This window comes from Rhopalosiphum maidis, chromosome 2 (genome assembly GCF_003676215.2).
Source record: "Rhopalosiphum maidis isolate BTI-1 chromosome 2, ASM367621v3, whole genome shotgun sequence".
Lineage (NCBI taxonomy): Eukaryota > Metazoa > Arthropoda > Insecta > Hemiptera > Aphididae > Rhopalosiphum > Rhopalosiphum maidis.
In genome coordinates, this window is record NC_040878.1 from 8,055,869 (window position 1) to 8,075,980 (window position 20,112).

The following is a 20,112-nucleotide window of genomic DNA, read 5'->3' on the forward strand; positions in this document are numbered from 1 at the left end:
TATCAATAGTTGTATAAGTTATAATATGTAATATAATACTTTTAATACAATTTTAAATATTAGTTTATTTATGAAAAGTTAAATGCTATTTTTAACCTATGGCAAAAGATTAATTTAAAAATTAATTAGATTTTATATAATATATTATTGTAAAATATAATTTTAATTTTAAAAGTACTCATATATTAAGCATTTTAGTGAATTCATTAGCATTGTTATAAATATTTTTAAAAGCTATTGGGCAGTTTTTTTATAGTAGCTTGATTTCAAAATATTTAAAAATGCAAACTGTTTATCTCTTAAATTTATATTTTTATATTTCATAATTATACATTTAAACGTTATAGGTAGCATTAACATTCATTATCGACAAGTTAGATTATGAAATTCAAGGATGGCAACGGATTAAGGCTATGGTTTTTAAATGTAATAAAGTTAGTCATAAATCATGACTCTAATCTAATTTAATGAAAGATCAATCTAGATGTCTAGATGTGTCAAGAGATGTACACACGGTTACAATCTCACTCCATTTTCCGTGCATGACCGGTCTATGTAACGATTATATTAGGTTTATGTACTTATAATGTAGACCAAGCGCCCCAACACAGTGTAGTAATACAATAAGGGCAGCATTAATATTATTTTAACTATATTAAAGATAATACAGTGGCATAAATTATGCACTGTCGCAAACTGTTACGGTGTTTGTTTTTGCGCATCATTAATACCTCAGGTAAGAAATTTAGTTAATCGTTTCCCGACCTACTAGTGATGGGAGTTCATAATTTGAACCATAGGTTACCACCATAAGTAGTTGAAAATAGTGTTTGTAATTTGCACCAAAATTAATATCTATTAGTAATGGGGACTATCGGATAGTAACTTTTATAATAATAAGATTTTTTTATTTCTCGCACAAAAATACATACTAAATTATATTTTTAGATAAAATAATATAATAATTATAACATTATATGATATGTTTATCGTGTATTATCAAGTCAATACTGACGCAGAACTGTGTAAATAACCTCTCGGTATCTATAAACGGAATATTCAATGTCTTTAGCTTTTCATATTGGAAATATCAAAAAATATATAAAAAAAATATACGATAGTACCTACCTTATAATCATCGATTTTTACGCAAATCACAATATTAATTATGATAAAAATAAGTAATATTTCACTATGATTAAACACCTAAGTATGAAAAGTAAGTTTTGTTCTAACAATTTAAGTATTTACTATGCTTACGAGATATACATGACGTAAACATAGACAATACTACAATGCAGTAAACACCGAGTGCATTTGGTAGCCTTTATCTATAAGTAACTTTATAAGACTGTTACAAGAATAAACGATTTTGTGATTTACGTTTATAATAACAAGTTGATTCAACAAATACTCGTAAGCATTATTGTGTAATTGTATGTAATATATTAATTATATTTTCAAAATTTGTCACGTCACGTGTCGTCATGTACGGTCTAACAGGTAACATCTTGGTCAGCAGTGATCCATTGGTTTCATCGGGTACAACCACTTTAATAACAGATTTGAGTTCATTCAGTGGATCATAACTCAACTAAAAAAAAAAAAAAAAAAACATAAATGATTTTATACTTATTTGTAAAAAGCAAACAATTTTGGTGTTACATACTGTGTTGTCGGAGCATAATGTCTTTACGCCATTGATAGTATTGGATTCCATGGATGACTATTAACTTTTTAATACGTGCACAACTCCGCACAGTGCAGTCAGATAGTAACCTGCCTCACCGTGTATCAATGATGGATGCAACAGTCCCCACGTTTACTCTGCTTTCAATTCGGCTGTAAGGAATTTGCATTGAACAAGCACCCACACAAGCAGTGGTAGGAAGTCATCGGCGCCTAGAAATGCATCTGCATTCCGGTTTTGCATTTTAACCTAAACAATTAATTACATTTGACAATATAAATATATACGTATAAATTACAATTAGTAAAAGATTATTGAACAAAATACATGTGAAATACACGAGATTTACTTGATATTTATGTAGATTTCCGTAATTGTATTTAAATGTTAGATTGATTTTAAATGATCCATTTAGATACTAATGTCTAATTTATTTATTTATCAAGATAATCTGTATGTACTTAATTTGTATCTAGATGATTTATCCTAGATATCATTCAACACTGCGTATTTTTATTGTTATTATTTTAAAATAAATTGCCACTAAAAAGTTATGATGAGAAATGTGATTAAATAATTAATAATTGTTACATTCGATAGCACCGTACACGTGTAAACGATCGATAGAAACTGGAAATAAAAATATGTCAATATACCGAATTTAGTGAAAATAAACAGAATGAAAAATACAATAACAAACATCAATAAACGTGAATAGGTTAAATTATGGGAATGCACAAGCAGATTTAGTAATTGATTATTCGATTTATCCGTCATTATTCGTCTATTTTCGGAAATCGGAATGTTCGAGTTATCTATACCATTCTTTCTTTCGAGTAATCGAGGGTTTCGCAAGGTTATGGCATTTATTTTCACTTATCAAGGTTTTTGACTTATCGAAGTTCTACTGTGCTACAACGTGACCGGCCGGTGTTTGCGCTGATTGGCATAAGTGTATTCGGCGTCACGCAATATTCCGGTAATAGTGATAAATGAAACTGGCCGAATTGACAACGAATCTGACGCGTCACCGATACAACACGAGGCCGACGCACGAACGACCGATTTATATGTATACACGCGAGATGGAAGTGCGAATTAATGCACACCCAGACGAATGGTGAATTGGTGAATCGCCGGGTGGCCTTAACCTATACGCACCGAAACGATTTATATGGTTTTGAGTGTACCGATACACTCGTCACTCGATTAATACCGATTTATATAATAATATCTATATAATATTACCATGTAACATTACATTATATTAAAATATATATTACAATTATTATAAATATAATATATTATAATTATTTATTATAAATATATTACAACAATTAAAACATATACCTGTTATACATTTTACACAATTATCAGGTTAACCGTTATGTGTACCATTTATGGTAGGTATACTTATGGTTGATTTGTATTTCGGGCTAACCCAAAAAGTAATGAACATGTTGTATTCGCTACGGAAATTATTTAAAATTATTATTTTTTTTGTGATTTTTATGTCTAAAAAATTGAATTTATAAGATATCAATGGGCCCGGTCGAAAATGTGTTTGTCTGGGGGAGGGGGGGCTACGAAATATTTTCCTTTGTTAACATCGTATTTTCGTATACCACAGTATAGATCAGCCATACTCAACCTTTTTTTTATTTAGGCCACATAAGATATTTTAAAATATCACGCAGGCCGCAAGTCAAAATGAAGGGAACGGAAATAAAAAAAAAAAAACTAAAAATAAGTTTATATATTGTGTATATTGTATATAACATTATAATATGTAACATTTTAAAATGTATTATAAAAAAAATTTAATTAAATATTTATTCTAAACTAGTTTATCATTTATCTTTTATGCTTTGATCTACGCATAAATGTAGTCGAAATGCCTATACAATGCGCCGGACAAACCAAGTAATGTGATAACGTCATAATGTATTAATATTATAGTCTATATTCTATAGATTTTGTATTCATTTTACCTTTTTTAGTTGAAGATGCAGACGTTATTAGCTATAACTAGTTAGTAGTTACTATAGAATATCAATCGTGTTAATAATCGTATAATCGTATAATCATAATAATGTTATTTGCCACTTAATAAATATTTCTCCTTTATCTTGTACAATTATATTTAAGCCACATATTGAGTTATTGATATAGATTTGATTTTTTAAACGGACTCGCTATTTCAAAATTAAAGATTGATTTAGTCTACAGTATAAAAACAGGGCAGATGGTTTTACGAAACATTCATACGTCCATGTTTTCTTCATAATTACAGTCAGATTTTTATTAAACTCTTTTGTTAAGTTTATACATATAAGTTGTACTAAGTTTAGTAAACAAATCAAAAATCGTTAGTTACAATTTTTAGTAAATAAAAAATTAACAGTTAAAGTTCAAATGTTTACGAAATATTCAAATATGTCAAAATCATTAAAATTTGCAAAGAATTTTGAAGTTGAAAATGCATAAAATGTTTGTGTTTTATACCTTAAGTTGAAAAAACCCACATCCGTTATATGCCACCTACTCTCCACACAAATACGTTAATCATATTTTAATTAAATATTTATATTATGATATAGATATAGAGTATGTATCAAATATGATTTTGTCTTGTGGAGTAATATTTTCGTTGTTTAATACCAATTTGGCTCTGCATTTTTCTTTGAGCAAATCCTTCTTGAATAACCTCTTATTTTGGAATTTAATTTAAAATTGGTTAAGCACCAATAATTGTTTGCCGTATTGTTCTGTTTTAAATACAATATTCGTACCACCAGAGTCCTACGTAAGGCGGTTGGCCTAGGATGGCAAGTCAGTAAGACCCAGAGTATATAGTGAACAATCGTACAAGGAGCGGGTGACCAATATTATAATGAATAAACCAATTTAGTTTATACGCACCGTCGTGCTACGAGTATATGTATTATAATACTCGTATAAAATACATACACAATATGACTAATAATAATAACAATAGATACCGGGCGCCCAACTAAGAGAAACAGTAAAATACAATAATTGACAATTTGGCAAGGAACAATAATATTGAACGTGATTGATATCACAGGTATCACGGATAGTATACAACAACAAAATAACGATACCAAAACTGCTAATCTCCGCCGACGGCCGAGTCCCTCGCAGTGTGACCACTAAACTGGCTGCGCGTAATTACTGGACCCGATATCTCTCTATTTTAGGTGACACAGGTCATTGACACACACATTTGTGTGGTGTATTTCTTTTTTACGTACTTCGCGGATTTGTAATTGGACAAGGGACGAAACGAAAGGTAACGATGACGTCCCGCACAACGACACAATAATAGTAGCGTAAACGACGTGACGACCTGGTAATTAATTAATACGCGGTACCAAACATCAACGACTCACGCGGCCAAAAACGAGTAAATTGGCCCACGCGCCACGCACAACAGCGGCGACATCCCGCGCGACAAGATATCGAATAGTAATTAAAAGGTCTGCAAATACCTTCAATAAGAATAATACGTCAACGACGCCAAATGACGTAAAAAATGGCACAAAATGGCCCACAACGAAAAAACACGCACACGCGACAAAGGCGACGTCTCGTACGACGGTCGCGTAAGAACAGATAGTATATCGCGCGTAGGTGGATATCCACGGTTGTCGTACAACCAAGAGAGGAGGGGACGACGGACGAGCTTGCCGAGCTTATTGCATACAAAGGTCGTCGAACTTGGTCTCAAAATATAAACGATAATCATATTATATCTTGAACAATATTACACGACACAGTACGTACTAACCTAACTTATGATAATCTTTTACTTGTATATTGCTTTAAAACTTAAAAATAAATTTGGATTTTCCTTACAGATTTGTCTCCAACATAACATATTAATTAAATGATATATGTACATAATAACACATAGGTATGTATGATGCGTGTATTATATATACATATACCTATGTATGTTATCGTATCGGTACGTATCTATATATATTATCATTGATTATAAATATAATAATAATAACATAATATATTATAAATATTTATAATCAATGATATTATATATTACATATAAAGTAAATTTTAACAGTTTGAATAATTAATTTTAAAAGTTTTGTCGCAGATTGTATAATGTTAATTTTTTTTTGTCGCAGTTTACATACAGCCTTTATTATGAGTAATGTATATTTGTACACTCCTTCTTCCATCAAATTCAATATAATATATTTTGAAATATTTCAAATACAGAACCCTAAGCACAAAGCACGAATATTATTCGAGCATTAATTATATTTCTCCTAGCAACGTTTTTATCATGACTTGATGCCGATGTATGCTATGATAATATTTTCCATAGTAAACATAATTTATCAGTGTTAAACATTTGTACTCGCTTCTAATTATTTTCATTTATGTTTCACTGAATATTTATTATAAACGATTGATTTATAATTGTTATATATTTTAACTCTTTTTAACTCGCATGAAATGGTTATATATGTTATTTACCTTATTCATGCATTACGTTTATTAATAGTCATATTAATTACTATTTATACGTTTATATCTGTTTTCTTGACCAAGTTTGGAATATTGCTGTTTTAAATAAAATAAATTGTTCTGTAACACATATGTTACAAGTACATAATATAAAGTGGTGTAGGTACGGTATAACAGTAAGTTTTAATAATATTTTAGATTAGGTAAATAATATATATTATCATATTTTAATTACAGTGAAAAAAAATTTAAAATGTATAATAATTATAAATTTATTGTTGAATACACGTATGCAATGAGTCATTAATTAAAATAATTTGGGCCCAGAATAAATGTATAATGTTGATGAATCGCGTTTGTTATAGCAAATGTTACCAGAGCATACATTGGCATCAAGTATTGAAAAATACGTTGATGGGGGGGGGGGAAATAATTACTGCTGGAATAATATACATGCTTTGTACTTAGGGTTCTGCTTTTGAATTTGAAATATTACACATGAAAAATTTCAAAATTGAAAACTTCACGCTTCTTGAAATACTTCAATATAATATTGAAAACTATTATCGACGCACAAGGAATCTCTGTATTATATCAAAACATTAAATTATTTAAGTTGTAATTTGTGGACTATGTTATAGTGGTTTCAAACTCAAATTACTAACGAATTATAATATTATAATATTATTAACTATTAAATATTTATATGTCAAATATTCGTAAATTTTTAATATTTTTCAAAAATAATTATTTCCCTATCACTTTGAAACGCGCTATGTTCAATACGATAAATATAATAAATAATATTTAAGTAAACACAAAATGTACTATTCCCTGCAGTTTTAAATTACATAAAATCTGTTTTTGTAGATTTTTAATAATTGGGGTTCCGAATTTGAAATATTTCCCTTGAAACATTTCAAAATTGAAAACATCACTTTTCTTGAAATATTTCAATAGAATATTGAAAAATATTATCTACGCACAAGGGATCTAGTTTTAGATTTATACATTTTTTATTGTTTAAATTCTACTTTATACAAATTTTAATATTTTTTTTATACATATTGAAATTAATAATATTAATATGATAGGTTATAACACTAAACATCGACACTTTTGGCGTAATTTACTATCAATTTACAATTATAGTAATGCTTGATGTTTAAAAACACCATACAAATTAATTTGCAAAGTTAATTTGTATAAACTAATTAATTATACATCACAATTAATTATAAATCTAAAACAAGAGCTTTCATGTACTCTAAAACTACTGGAAGTAATACATTTTGTGTTTACTTTAATTTCGTTTGCTATATTTATCGTATTACCGTATATAACATAATGCGTTTTAACACACAGTATGTAGTAATACAGAGATTAGGTATATAATATATATTACCATATTTTGATTACAGTAAATAAATTTTAAACCGTATAATAATTATAAATACATTTTTTAATATATAATGTAAGCAATGAGTCATTAATGAAAATAATTTGGTCCCAGAATAAATTTATAATGTTGATGAATCATGTTTGTTATAGAAAATGTTACCAGAGCATACATTGGCATCAAGTCGTGTTCAAAAGGCTGCTGGGAGAAAAATAATTAATGCTCAAATAATATTCATGGTTTGTGCTAACTTAACCTAATCTTAGGGTTCTGAATTTGGAATATTTCACTTGAAATCTCTTCACTTAAACATCGACACTTTTGGCATAATTTACTATCAATTATATTAATGCTTGATGTATAATGATAATGTATTAAGATATAGAAATAAATAAAGACACCATACAAATTAATTTGCAAAGTTAATTTTTATAAATTAATTAATTATTAAAATCTAAAAAAAGAGGTTTAATATATTTTAAAACTGCAGGAAATAGTAGCTACATTTTGTATTTTTGTGATTGCTTAAATTTTGTTCAATATATTTATCATATAGAACATAGTGCGTTTTGAAGTGATAGAGAAATAGTTGTTTTTGAAAAAATATTAGAAGTTTACGAATCTTTGTTATAGGAACATATACATAAGAGAGGGTTAGGTGTTCAACATCCCCCTCCAATCCAAGGAAATTGATCCTGGATACGTGCTAGCTTTGACATATAAATATTTAATAATATTATAATATTATAGTCCCTTAGTAATTAAAGTTTGAAACCACTATAACATAGTCCACAAATCCCAATTTATAATAATAATAAAATATTCATACATACATATTGAAATTACATTTTTTTATATATATATACTTTACAGTTAACATTATAATCTTCAGAAAAAGAAAACAACATTTACATAGGTATAATTAACGAATACAATTTAACTAATAATTAATTGTAATTTACTATAAAATCTTTTAATTTACTAGAAACTTTTTTTTTATTCTCTTTTTCTTGTTATCTAACCTACCTGTAACACTAACTGCACCGCTTACGCTCCCGTGTGTTTGTGTTTTTATTTATTTTATTGTCGCATTTATTATTTGATCAACGTGCCCAATGTAAGTTTTGTCATCCTTCGAGACGCATTCGTATCTTTTAGTACCTAGCACTTTCTTGATCTTTGCTCTTATCCACGATTCCTTACTCCCTGGTTTATAATATTTATCATCACCTCATCACCTTCTTTAAACATTTTATTTTTACTACCATTATAATTTTGTATAGATCTCTCTTGCTTCTCCCACACCACTCGTCAGATTTATAAAGTAAATCCAGGCTACAACGTAGTTTCCTACCCAACATTAACACTGACGGTGATTACCCCGTAGTAGAATGTGGTGCATTTCTATAACCTAATAAAAATTTATTTAATATGACTGACCTGAGTATATTTTTATTTTTACAATCCGCTAAAGCTGCCGATAAAGCATGCTTGGTTGTTTTAACCGCATTTTCAGCCGCGCCGTTTGTTGCAGGGTGTCCCAGAGCTGTGCGTAGATGAACTATACCATTACTTTTTAAAAACGTGGTAAATTCATGTGATGTTAATTGAGCACCGTTATCCGAAACTAATGTTAAAGGTAACCCCCATCTACCAAATATCTCTCTTAAACAGCTCTACAATAGTATTATCCGTTGTTATTCTCGTCATCTTCTTTACCTCCAACCACTTCGAATAAGCGTCTGAAACTACTAAAAAATAACTATTATGAAAAGGTCCGAAAAAATCTATATGCACTCTCTGCCATAAACCACTCGGTCTACTCCATGGTATCAACTCTGACTTCTTAGGATTTTGTCTTAATTTCATACAATAATCACACGATTTGACTATACTTTCTATATGTACGTCAATCTTGGGCCATCAAACATATGATCTTGCGACTGCCTTCATTTTAACTATACCTAAATGTGTACTGTGCAGATCGTTTAAAATCTGATTACGTAATTTACTCGGTATTACCACTCTGTATCCTAACATTAAACAACCTTGTTCCACCGATAAATCGGCGTGTCTGTCTTTATATGGTTTTAAATCATCGCTAATTGATTTTGGCCATCCATGAGTTACATAATAATAAACTTTACTAACAATTCAATAAATGTGATATATGTGCTTTGCGATTCTTTATCAATTAATTCGATATTTCCGCTAATTGGCAATCTCGAAAGTCGTTTAATTATCGTTTCCCTTAATACACTCAAGTTTGTACTGAAATCCCGCTAAGAAAACTGCCCATCTCCGAAATCTTACTGATGCCATAGTCGGTATATTTTTATTTTCGCCTAAAATCCCAATAAGTGGTTTATGATCAGTTCTAATAGTAAATTGTTGGTTCTGTAAATATTGAAATAATTTTCTAACTGACCAATAAATTGCTAAAGCCTCTTTATCCGTTACAGAATAATATTTCCGCTGGTACGAATGTTCTAGAAATAAAACTAATTGGTCGCTTACTGCCATCCGGCATTTTATGTGATAAACAACTCGCGATACCGTCGTTAAAATAATTAGATAATTTGGGTTATAATGCACTAAAACTTTATCTGAAATAACCAATTCTTTTACCTGATCGAATGCTAATTGACAGTCCCGAGTGCAACAAAAACGTTTATTCTTCGTTAATAAATTGTAGATAGGCTTCATAATTATCGAAACGTTCGGTAAGAATCTAGAATAATAATTTACCATACCTGCAAATGATTGATCTAACCTGTGTTATATTACGAGGCACTGGCGCGTCTACGATCGCTATAACTTTATTCTTACATTTACTTAAACCTACTGGTGAAATAATATGACTAAATATTCTATTTCACTTTTAAGCGTGCCTCATTTAAAATATTAAATACTTTGTCTAAATTATTTAAATGCTCTACTCTGTTTTATCCGGTAATTATAATATCGTCCAAACATTTTGCTACACAATCATGACCTTGAAAAAGTTCTATTAATTTTTGAAATATTGCGCTAGCCGGTGCGACACCATACGGTAACCTATGAACTTTAAAAAGTCCTTTATATGTGCTCCACGTTAAAATTTTCGAAGGCTCCTCGTCTAGAGCTAATTAGTTGTACGCTTCACTTAGGTCAATTTTACTAAATTCTTTTCCTTTGCACATTTTTTGAAAAATTTCTTCGATTCTCGGTAACGAATATTTTACGTCTTGAACAAATTTATTTACCGTAACTTTGTAATCCGCACATAATCTAATTTTACCATCGCTCTTTAAAATTGGTACTAACGGACTTCTCCACTCGCTCGACTCAACCTGGGAAATTACACCTAATTTTTCCAATCTGCATAACTGTTCTTCCACCTGATCCTTAAATGCGAAAGAAATTTGTCTTGGCTTAAAAAATATAGGCGTAGCATTGTCCTTCAACCTAATTTAAAATTTTTCATACACATATTCGCCTATGTCATCATTAAACAATTTTGAATACTTATTTTTTAATTGTTCAAAATCAGGCTCGGTATAATCCAACATATTAATATTAGTTAATTTTAGGCTAAATTTTTCATTAAAACCTCTACCTAACAAATTTGGACTTCCATTCTCAACTACAAAAATTTTAAAAAGTTCGCATATTTTATCTTTGAAAACTACATCCGCTAAGAAAATACCTAAAATGTTAATTTTTTCACCTGTATAACCACTAACATTTTTAAAAACCTTTTTTATAAACGTATTTTTATTAAATAATTTATAGAATGTTTTTTCAGAAATTACTGTTAAACCTGAACCCGAATCTAATTGAACCTTTAACTTAATATTATTGATTTTTACGTCTAAAATAATAGGTTTTAAATCATTAGTTTCCAGGGGCGGTGCGTCGTTTGAGACTGCGTCTCCCCAATAATTATAACACTGCAATAAAACTAATTTTTACTTTATTTTTAAATATTTTCTTATAGGTATTTGTGTAATCCATGTAGGAATAATACCAATTTTGTCAACTATATTCACTATATAAATGTGTGTGTGTATATAAATATTCTCTCCGATAAAAAAGTATAAATAGTAATATTACTATAAAAATAATCAGTAATACAATTAGTAATATGTATTACCATTTCATCCCAGCTAAAAAGTGTTAAAATATAAAATAATTACAAATAAATCGTTTATTACATGTAATCAATGAGTAATTATTGAATGAGCATACATTGGCATCAAATCATGAAAAAAACGCTGCTGGGAGATAAATAATTAATGCTCGAATAATATATATGCTTTGTGCAACCTATAACCGTATATGTATGATATTTCATATAATGACGTTTACTTGTTTACCTAATTCAAACAGTATATTGTAATTGAAAAATCTACTATACATATACGATAAAATGTAAAAGTACATTTTAATCAATATGGTATAATATGTCGATTTTTGAACTATAATTAGTTTCAATATAATTATTTTTAATTGCCATTATATATTGTAATAATAGTCTACAAAGAATTATAAGATTTATGCTTATTGAGCTAGAAAGCAGAAATCCATTCCAAGATATTATGAACAAATTATCAAAAATTAATAGTGCATATTTTTGCATATTTTTCGATTTTTAATTAAAAATATTTTAATCAATCTAAAAAGTAAAATCCTTAAACTTGAAACAACAGTTATAAATAGGTAGAAGAGACATACAAAACTAAGCTAATTCGTTTATTGGATGTAAAGTTTCAATTCCATTTTCATATAAACTAGTGTTATTTAAAAATGTTTAAACGTTTATTATTAGGGAAAATATGTATTTGAACATTAATTTGTAGTTTTTAATACAAAATATAATGTTTTAAACATTATCTTGTAATATTTATTGAGGTCAAATTTAAAGGCTTTTAGAATTTTGGTATGTTCAATGTATGCACCAATGGTATAGCACCACGTTTTAAAACATATTTTATTTATTTTACACGTGTGTTAAAAAACCTTAAAAATGGGTTAAGTTTTTTGCAATATATTGCCTAACATAGAAAAAGACAAATAATGAATATTTATTGTTTTCATAGTAGGTATATTTGTTGTTGTATATTATTTGCTTATTGTTTATTTTTAAATATTGTAATGTGGGTCAGGAAAGAATCGATTAAAAAAAAAACAAGAAGTACCTGTTACTTTTAACATTTCATTATTTAACGTTCACATAATTTGTATTCTTCGTACATAACAATTAAATAAAATGAATTCGTTTATGCAATATTTTATAATTATTACAATTACAGTTCTCTCAATTTTGATTATTCCCTCGACCGCACGTTTTTTTAGATATAAAGAAGAATTTGAGAGTATGATCATAAGTATTTTTGTATTGATATTCATACATAACTTAAATGATTTCTTGAATATTCTATTTTTTTCAGCTATTAATGAAGATTTTGACAAACCGAATGCCGGTAAAATTTATTTATCTATAATTATTATTTTTTTTAATTTTTCTTATATTGATATTCATATGTAATAGTTTGTAGATTTTGTTTTAATAAATTATCTAAAAAGTAAAACCAATTGTTGATAACTATTTTACTATTAACTAGAGCAAACATAACTTACATCATTTCATACTTTATTTTTACACAATATTAATATATAGTTGATAACAATTTTAATTAAAAAACAAAAATATTAATATTGATATTATTTTTACCTTTAAAATGTTGTATTCCTTATGATAGTAGAATTATCAAATCTGCTGTACATAAAAATTATATTTACTCATTAAATATAACTGCAGTATATTATAAATATGTTATTAATAATCGTTTATAACATAAAATATTCTTTTGACACATTGAAATTTTACTTGATTGATGTAAAGATACATACAATTAATGTTAGGTACTTGTAAATTATAATAATTTTAGTATTTTTTTTCTACATGGGTTTAGAATAAAAATAATATAATTGTTAAAAATTGGAAAAATATACACAAAAGAATTAGATAGATTGTGATTATGGTTATATCTATTTGATCTAATCAATGAAATTATAGTCCACAAGGTTTAATGTGGACATAATTATATCTTAATTAATACTACATTATTATGAATTATTTCTTTCAGCCGATTGCAAATGTAATATTTTTAACTTATTATTAGTAAATAAATGGAATTTTTGAATAGTCTTAATATTAAATATTAAATGCTTGATGATATAGTATTATATAGTGTATTATTCTTAATAAATATCATATGATTCCTAATAAACTGTAATCAACTGTAAATTATCCGGTAATTTTATAAAAATATTTATATGGTTAGATTAGTATTTAATCAAACATATAGTACATTATTGATTGAATTGTATTTAAAGTAGTGAAAGAAATTATTAAAGTGTACTAGTTTTAAAGTTTTTTTTTTTACATTATTGAAACATACAATGCATCAATATTAAGCTAAAATCTTAATAATTATAGTTTAAACGAAATTAGTTTATTAAATATTTTTGAACCATTAAATTTATTGATTTTTTTATGTCATGTAAGCATAATATAATGATTTAATTTGTTTTTTTTTTAATTTACCAGATTTTTTAATAGATATCGCTAAATTTAATGGTAAGTAATTATACTTTACGGGATGGTAATTTTATTTTCTTATATAACCTTAATTGATAGCTGTTAGACATATTTATTTATTTATTTATAAATAATAATTATAATAATAATAATTTAATAACTACGATAAAAAACACACCACGCACACTGTATTCTAATATAGGTCTGTTTAAAGTACAACACAGTTGTTTAAATTACTAATCGAATTTGAAATCCATTGCCAGCCTGTAGATAAAACGAACAATTTTCAAAGCCTTTCAACAAACCATGTTGTGCGGGCCAGGAACGAACAATAATAGACCGTGCGCCCGGTATAACTTCCTTCTGTACTAACATATCGACTGACTTGTGTAAATTGTGTGTATGTGTGTTATAGCTTAACTAGAAGTGGTTGGGTTCGCCGCGCAAATACCAGTGAGCTATGTAGTGTGGTGGTGTGTAAGGTGTGTATTTATGGTTGTGTGTAAACTTTAAACTAATGACACGGTTAACTTTAAATAAATGGTAACTCAAATATAAGTAATAAAAAATATGCTGTATAATAGTAATAAATACGGACCTTTTGGCCCAACAGGTAAAAATGTATATAATAATATTCAATAAATAATTAGCGCATATGTATAAGAATTCACACTAATAAGCTATATCGATTGTAAATATAATAACTGCGCCAAACAGAACAAAATATAAGTATAAAAGAAATAATAAATATAAGTTTTGATTTAGTAAATATATAGAACGATTATCGTTAATGAATTTCCAGAAGTGAAGGGGATACCTTCAACAATGATTTTTCAGCATGATAAACATATTTACGCGAGAATTTTTAGACCCATATTTAAATTTGGAACGAAGTAGAGAAAACTTTCTATAATAAAAAACATTATAAGACCCTTATTATAAATTTAAGGTGTGCTTCTTTTTTTAAAAAAAATATATGTTGTAGCTCCTTGAAGAACTAAGGTGGATATGAAAATACCTAAAAAATACACTTAGGAACAAAACCGAGTATAGGACGGTGTAATGCATCAAAGAGCGAATTCATCGCCGAATCGAGGTCTATAGATAAATAGTCAAACTCCAAATAAACGACGAACATAAACGAAATAAAATAAAATAAACGAACATATTTGTGAGTAATCATCTTTACGAATGTTAAAGTAGGTTCAGTCATGAACACTGAATATCAGTAAGCACACTGATAATTGGATTACTTGATATTCAAAGCAGAATAGTATTTTTCTGCAGGAATTTATAGGAATTCTTTAACACATGGTATTTAAATAAAACTATTTAGATTTCATTTAAAATACTTTTAAAATGTATTAAGATTACATTAAAAAAAAATATTGCAATTAAAATTTCCAAACTTATAACTATCAAATAATATTCTATTGATTGGTATTCAAAAAACAGCTACAGCGTTTTATCACTTAACACTTCATATAAGTACAATAATAGTAGAAATTATGCTCTATACAATCGTTTACTATTATTAAAAATTATAGATATAAAAATTAAATACCACTGTCAATGGTGCACACAATGATGTACATGTTCTAAGTATGATGCTTATAGATTGCTGGTATATAAGTATATCAGAGAACAGTTACGTTTAATGAGATAAAAATAAAATAATGATTTGTATTATATTATTATAATACTTTACAGATACAATAAAAGACAAGGACGCGCCCTATGAAAGTAATTATTTAAAAATCACTAAAAATAATTTTTAATATAATCTATGGTTTATTAGTTGACATATTCTTTGAATCATATACTTTAATCTCTCTAAAAATATAGCTGTGAGTGTAAAATATTTAAATTTAAAAAAGCTTATAATTTACTTCATTAAAAAATCGTAAAAAGCCAACGAGAGAACGCAGATAATGTCTTCACCATTACGGTTGATAATAGGTATTTTTATTCTAATATATAAGCTAATCACGTGAAATTGATCCTATTTTGCCATGCTATACGTTTGTAAGAAGATTACAACATATGATGCGTATATGACGTTCTCTTAAATTTCACACTTCTCTAAAAATAGAGCAACTGTACATTTCTGATAACACGTAAATGTATTACTAAGATTCAATTTTAAAGATACCTATTGATTTTAAATTAAATCATTTAAATGATTTACAATTAATTCGATTAATATTGTACACATCGTTGTTCACTTTCATATGACTGTTGCATACCTTGTAGATTTATATTTTAATAAATATAATAATATATAACCCACACATAAATGATAAGACAGTAAAATTATTTGAACAATCAGAAGCACAAACATTCTAAGCCATAGTGGCCAATGTTACGAAACATAGAGAAAATTGTATGTATCATTTTAACAAAGCTGATGAATACCACAACTTCCAATGGTGAACTTCCAGTGGAAGTCTTCGACTCTTACATGAATTCCTAGAGTTGGATCGTAACACCAATGTTACCATAAAAAAGAATATTTTGAAATATATTTCTTTATTAATTTCAGTTAAATTAATAATATATAATAATTTATGTTTTTGTATGTTTGTAATTAAATAGATATAAAAAATTATGTTTCTACTTGTTTATTATTATAAATAAATTTATATTTATATTTTTTAGCTAATCTAAGTACGTATTATCCGTGGCTTTTTTTTAAAATTAATATGTATAATTAAATCACAAATTAGATTATTTCCGTTTAGGTTTTTTATATAAAACAATTAAAAAATATGTACCTCAGCGTTCAACCCGGTCAACTACTCTTTTTTATTTTTTCGTCCCAAATACCACTACTAGTTACTTAGTTAACGACCCATTAGGGCGTTTAAATTCGAAACGCCAATGTAAACCTTATAACTTCACATTCTGTTGATATCTAATTTTTATATGCTATATTATTTTTAATCCTCTTCTCATATTTTCCATTCTTTCTCTAAACTATTGTTGTCATTGTACACTAATTTAAAAAATCTGGAAAAAATACAAGTTATTTTATAATTTGAAATACATAAAAAATTTGGTTATTACCTAAGATTTTAAATTGAATATTAAATTCTCTATACGTTTTCAAGATATATAAATTAAGAAATCTACCGGATTGGCATATTCTACAAAATTATTTGATATTCATTCATATAACAAATACTTCTTTCGAAATAATTAATGATAAAATGAATAAACTTTTTGAACTCCTTTCGAGCTATAGGCATGGAAAATTTACAATTGTTTTTAGGTTTTTTTTTTTTTATAAATGCTGATATTTAATTATTCAATGGTTCAGAATTCTTGGAAATGTATACCAAGATCCCTGGTTCTTATATATATATATAAATGTATTAAAAATAGGTACTTTGTTTGTGTTTGGTTTCATATAATAATAAAAAATAGTTCCGTTAAAGTTTGGTTCGACACGGTTTTTGTGATTTCGACCCATCTTTAATTATTTTATACTTTTATAACCCATAATGTTAATTTATGTTCACTGATATCAATGATTTTTAACGGTATAATATTACCAGACAATTTTCTTTTGTAGCTGTGTTTTGGAGTAAGTATTTATTTTTTCTTTTATAATCATATCTAATTAGTTAATATTTATTGAATTTTAAGCTGTCATTCAACCTACTCAATATTAAAATTTTATAGAATTTCTTTGTTAGTAAATAGAAGTTTGTGATTTTGATGATCATAAATTAAATAGATTTTCCATGAAAACCGAAATTCCATATAGATGCAAATTATGATTTTTATACTTAAGTATGTATAAAACATTTAAAAAGGACAGGAGATAGTGATAGTTAAATAACTAGAACGCAAAATAGAATGTCGGAACATAGACAGTTATAAAAACAAAATAATATCACTTTTAAAAAATGACAAGTACCTATACTAGAATTATAATAAACATATATTATATAATATGTATAGGTACATGTAGTTTGTCAGTATAGGTAATAACTATTGTGTTAGTACTCAGCATAGATTTTAACATTTATAAAAATAATAAACATATCTAAGTCTTGTGAGATGAATACATATTCACATATTGCTTTCACATCTATTTCAACTGATATTGATGAATTATTGTATTCTAATTTTTCTTAAAAAAATACCAAAACTAAAAGAATACTTATAAAATAGTATGTGCTATTTTTTTTTAATTTTAAATAATTTTATGAAAAATCATGAATATAAAGTAGAAGTAATGGTGTTTAAATAAATAGTATTTAAATTGTATTTAAAACACATTTGAAAAGTATATAGAATACTTAAAAAAATATTGCACTTAGAATTTCATAAAAATACTTAAAAAAGTATTTAAATACAATTATTCAAATACTTCTGTTAATTACTATTTGCGAATTATAAAGAACAAAAATTATGGCCAAAAGAAACTAATGTAATAGTATTTATTTTATCACTCATTTTTAAATAATAACTTAATATTAGACTTTGTTTTTATATTTATATTTTTCCAAATATACACTCGCGAAGCAAACTGAAAAATTAACCTACAATAATTAATATTTTGTTTCTGCCTAAGAGATATACTATTTCTATAGTAGTTATCTTAAGAACGTTTTTATACGAAGTATTGAAACAAAACCATTATTTAATGAAACCCCGCATCCGAACAAATCTTAAGAAATTCGATAGATTTATGTAACAAGCTGAAAACAATTAAATAATGTTCTATGGATTGCAATTTTTTTGTAAATCTACATTGTTTTATCTCTAAACACTTCATATAAGTACAATTATATTGCGAATTATGCTCCATAAGATAGTTAATTATTATTAAAAATTGTAAATATAAAATTTAAATACAACTTACAATAGTGCATATGTACTTGTCATAAGTTTAATGTTTATAGGTCAATGGTATAAAAATATATCAGGGAACACTTATGTTATAAACGCGTTAAATATACTTATAATTTGTATTATACTATTTTAATACTTTACAATAAAGGAAAAGAAGACGTCACAAATCATGATGGTAATTATTTGTCCGTATCTAGCACATCTTAATTCATCTATTTTAAAATAAAAGTTGTACAGTAAAATATATTATGATAAATTTTAATAATATTATTAATAATACTGTGCGGTCCGGGAGCATAAGAGATATGAATAAAAATAATACGCGAGTCCGGTTACCTAATAAGCTACGCACAATACCAGCACACCGACCGACCTATGTAACTTGTGTGAATTTATGTATATAGCACTCGACAGGAGGTGAACAGGTTCGCCGAACAAATCCTGCGAGTGCTAGTGTGTGGATGGTGTGTGTATGTGTGTATATTTGTGTGTGTGTGTGAAACTTAATACTAAATGACAAGGTAACTCTAAGTAAATGGTAACGCAGTATAGATTTTGGTAAAAAACAAAATTTAATATAATAAGATAGTAATTAATGTAATAATTTACGGCCCTTTTGGCCCAAAAAATGAAAATGTTAACATAGAAGGGTAGCAATAATAATAGGTGGCTGAATAATATATATATATGAGCGATAATTTTACAAATAATAATAAATAGTTAAAAAAAACTCACAATTTGTAGAGCGTAGACTGGCCAGCTGGTTTCCTATAGCTATAATGAAATGAAATAATAACACACGACGCGTAACTACATAAGCATAAAAATCAAGTGGCGATTAGCGCGAACTTGTAAGTTATAAGTTGCAATTATTATAATATTCAAGTATTAAATATTTTAATATACTATTTAATGCATATGGCGATTCGCGCCCACGCTGTATAAATATAATAATATAATATGAAAAGGCAACGACAATTTAAATAATACGATGATTCGCGCAGGTAATGTAATAATAATTCGTAATTAATCGCCAATAAGAATATAAGTATAAAAAAA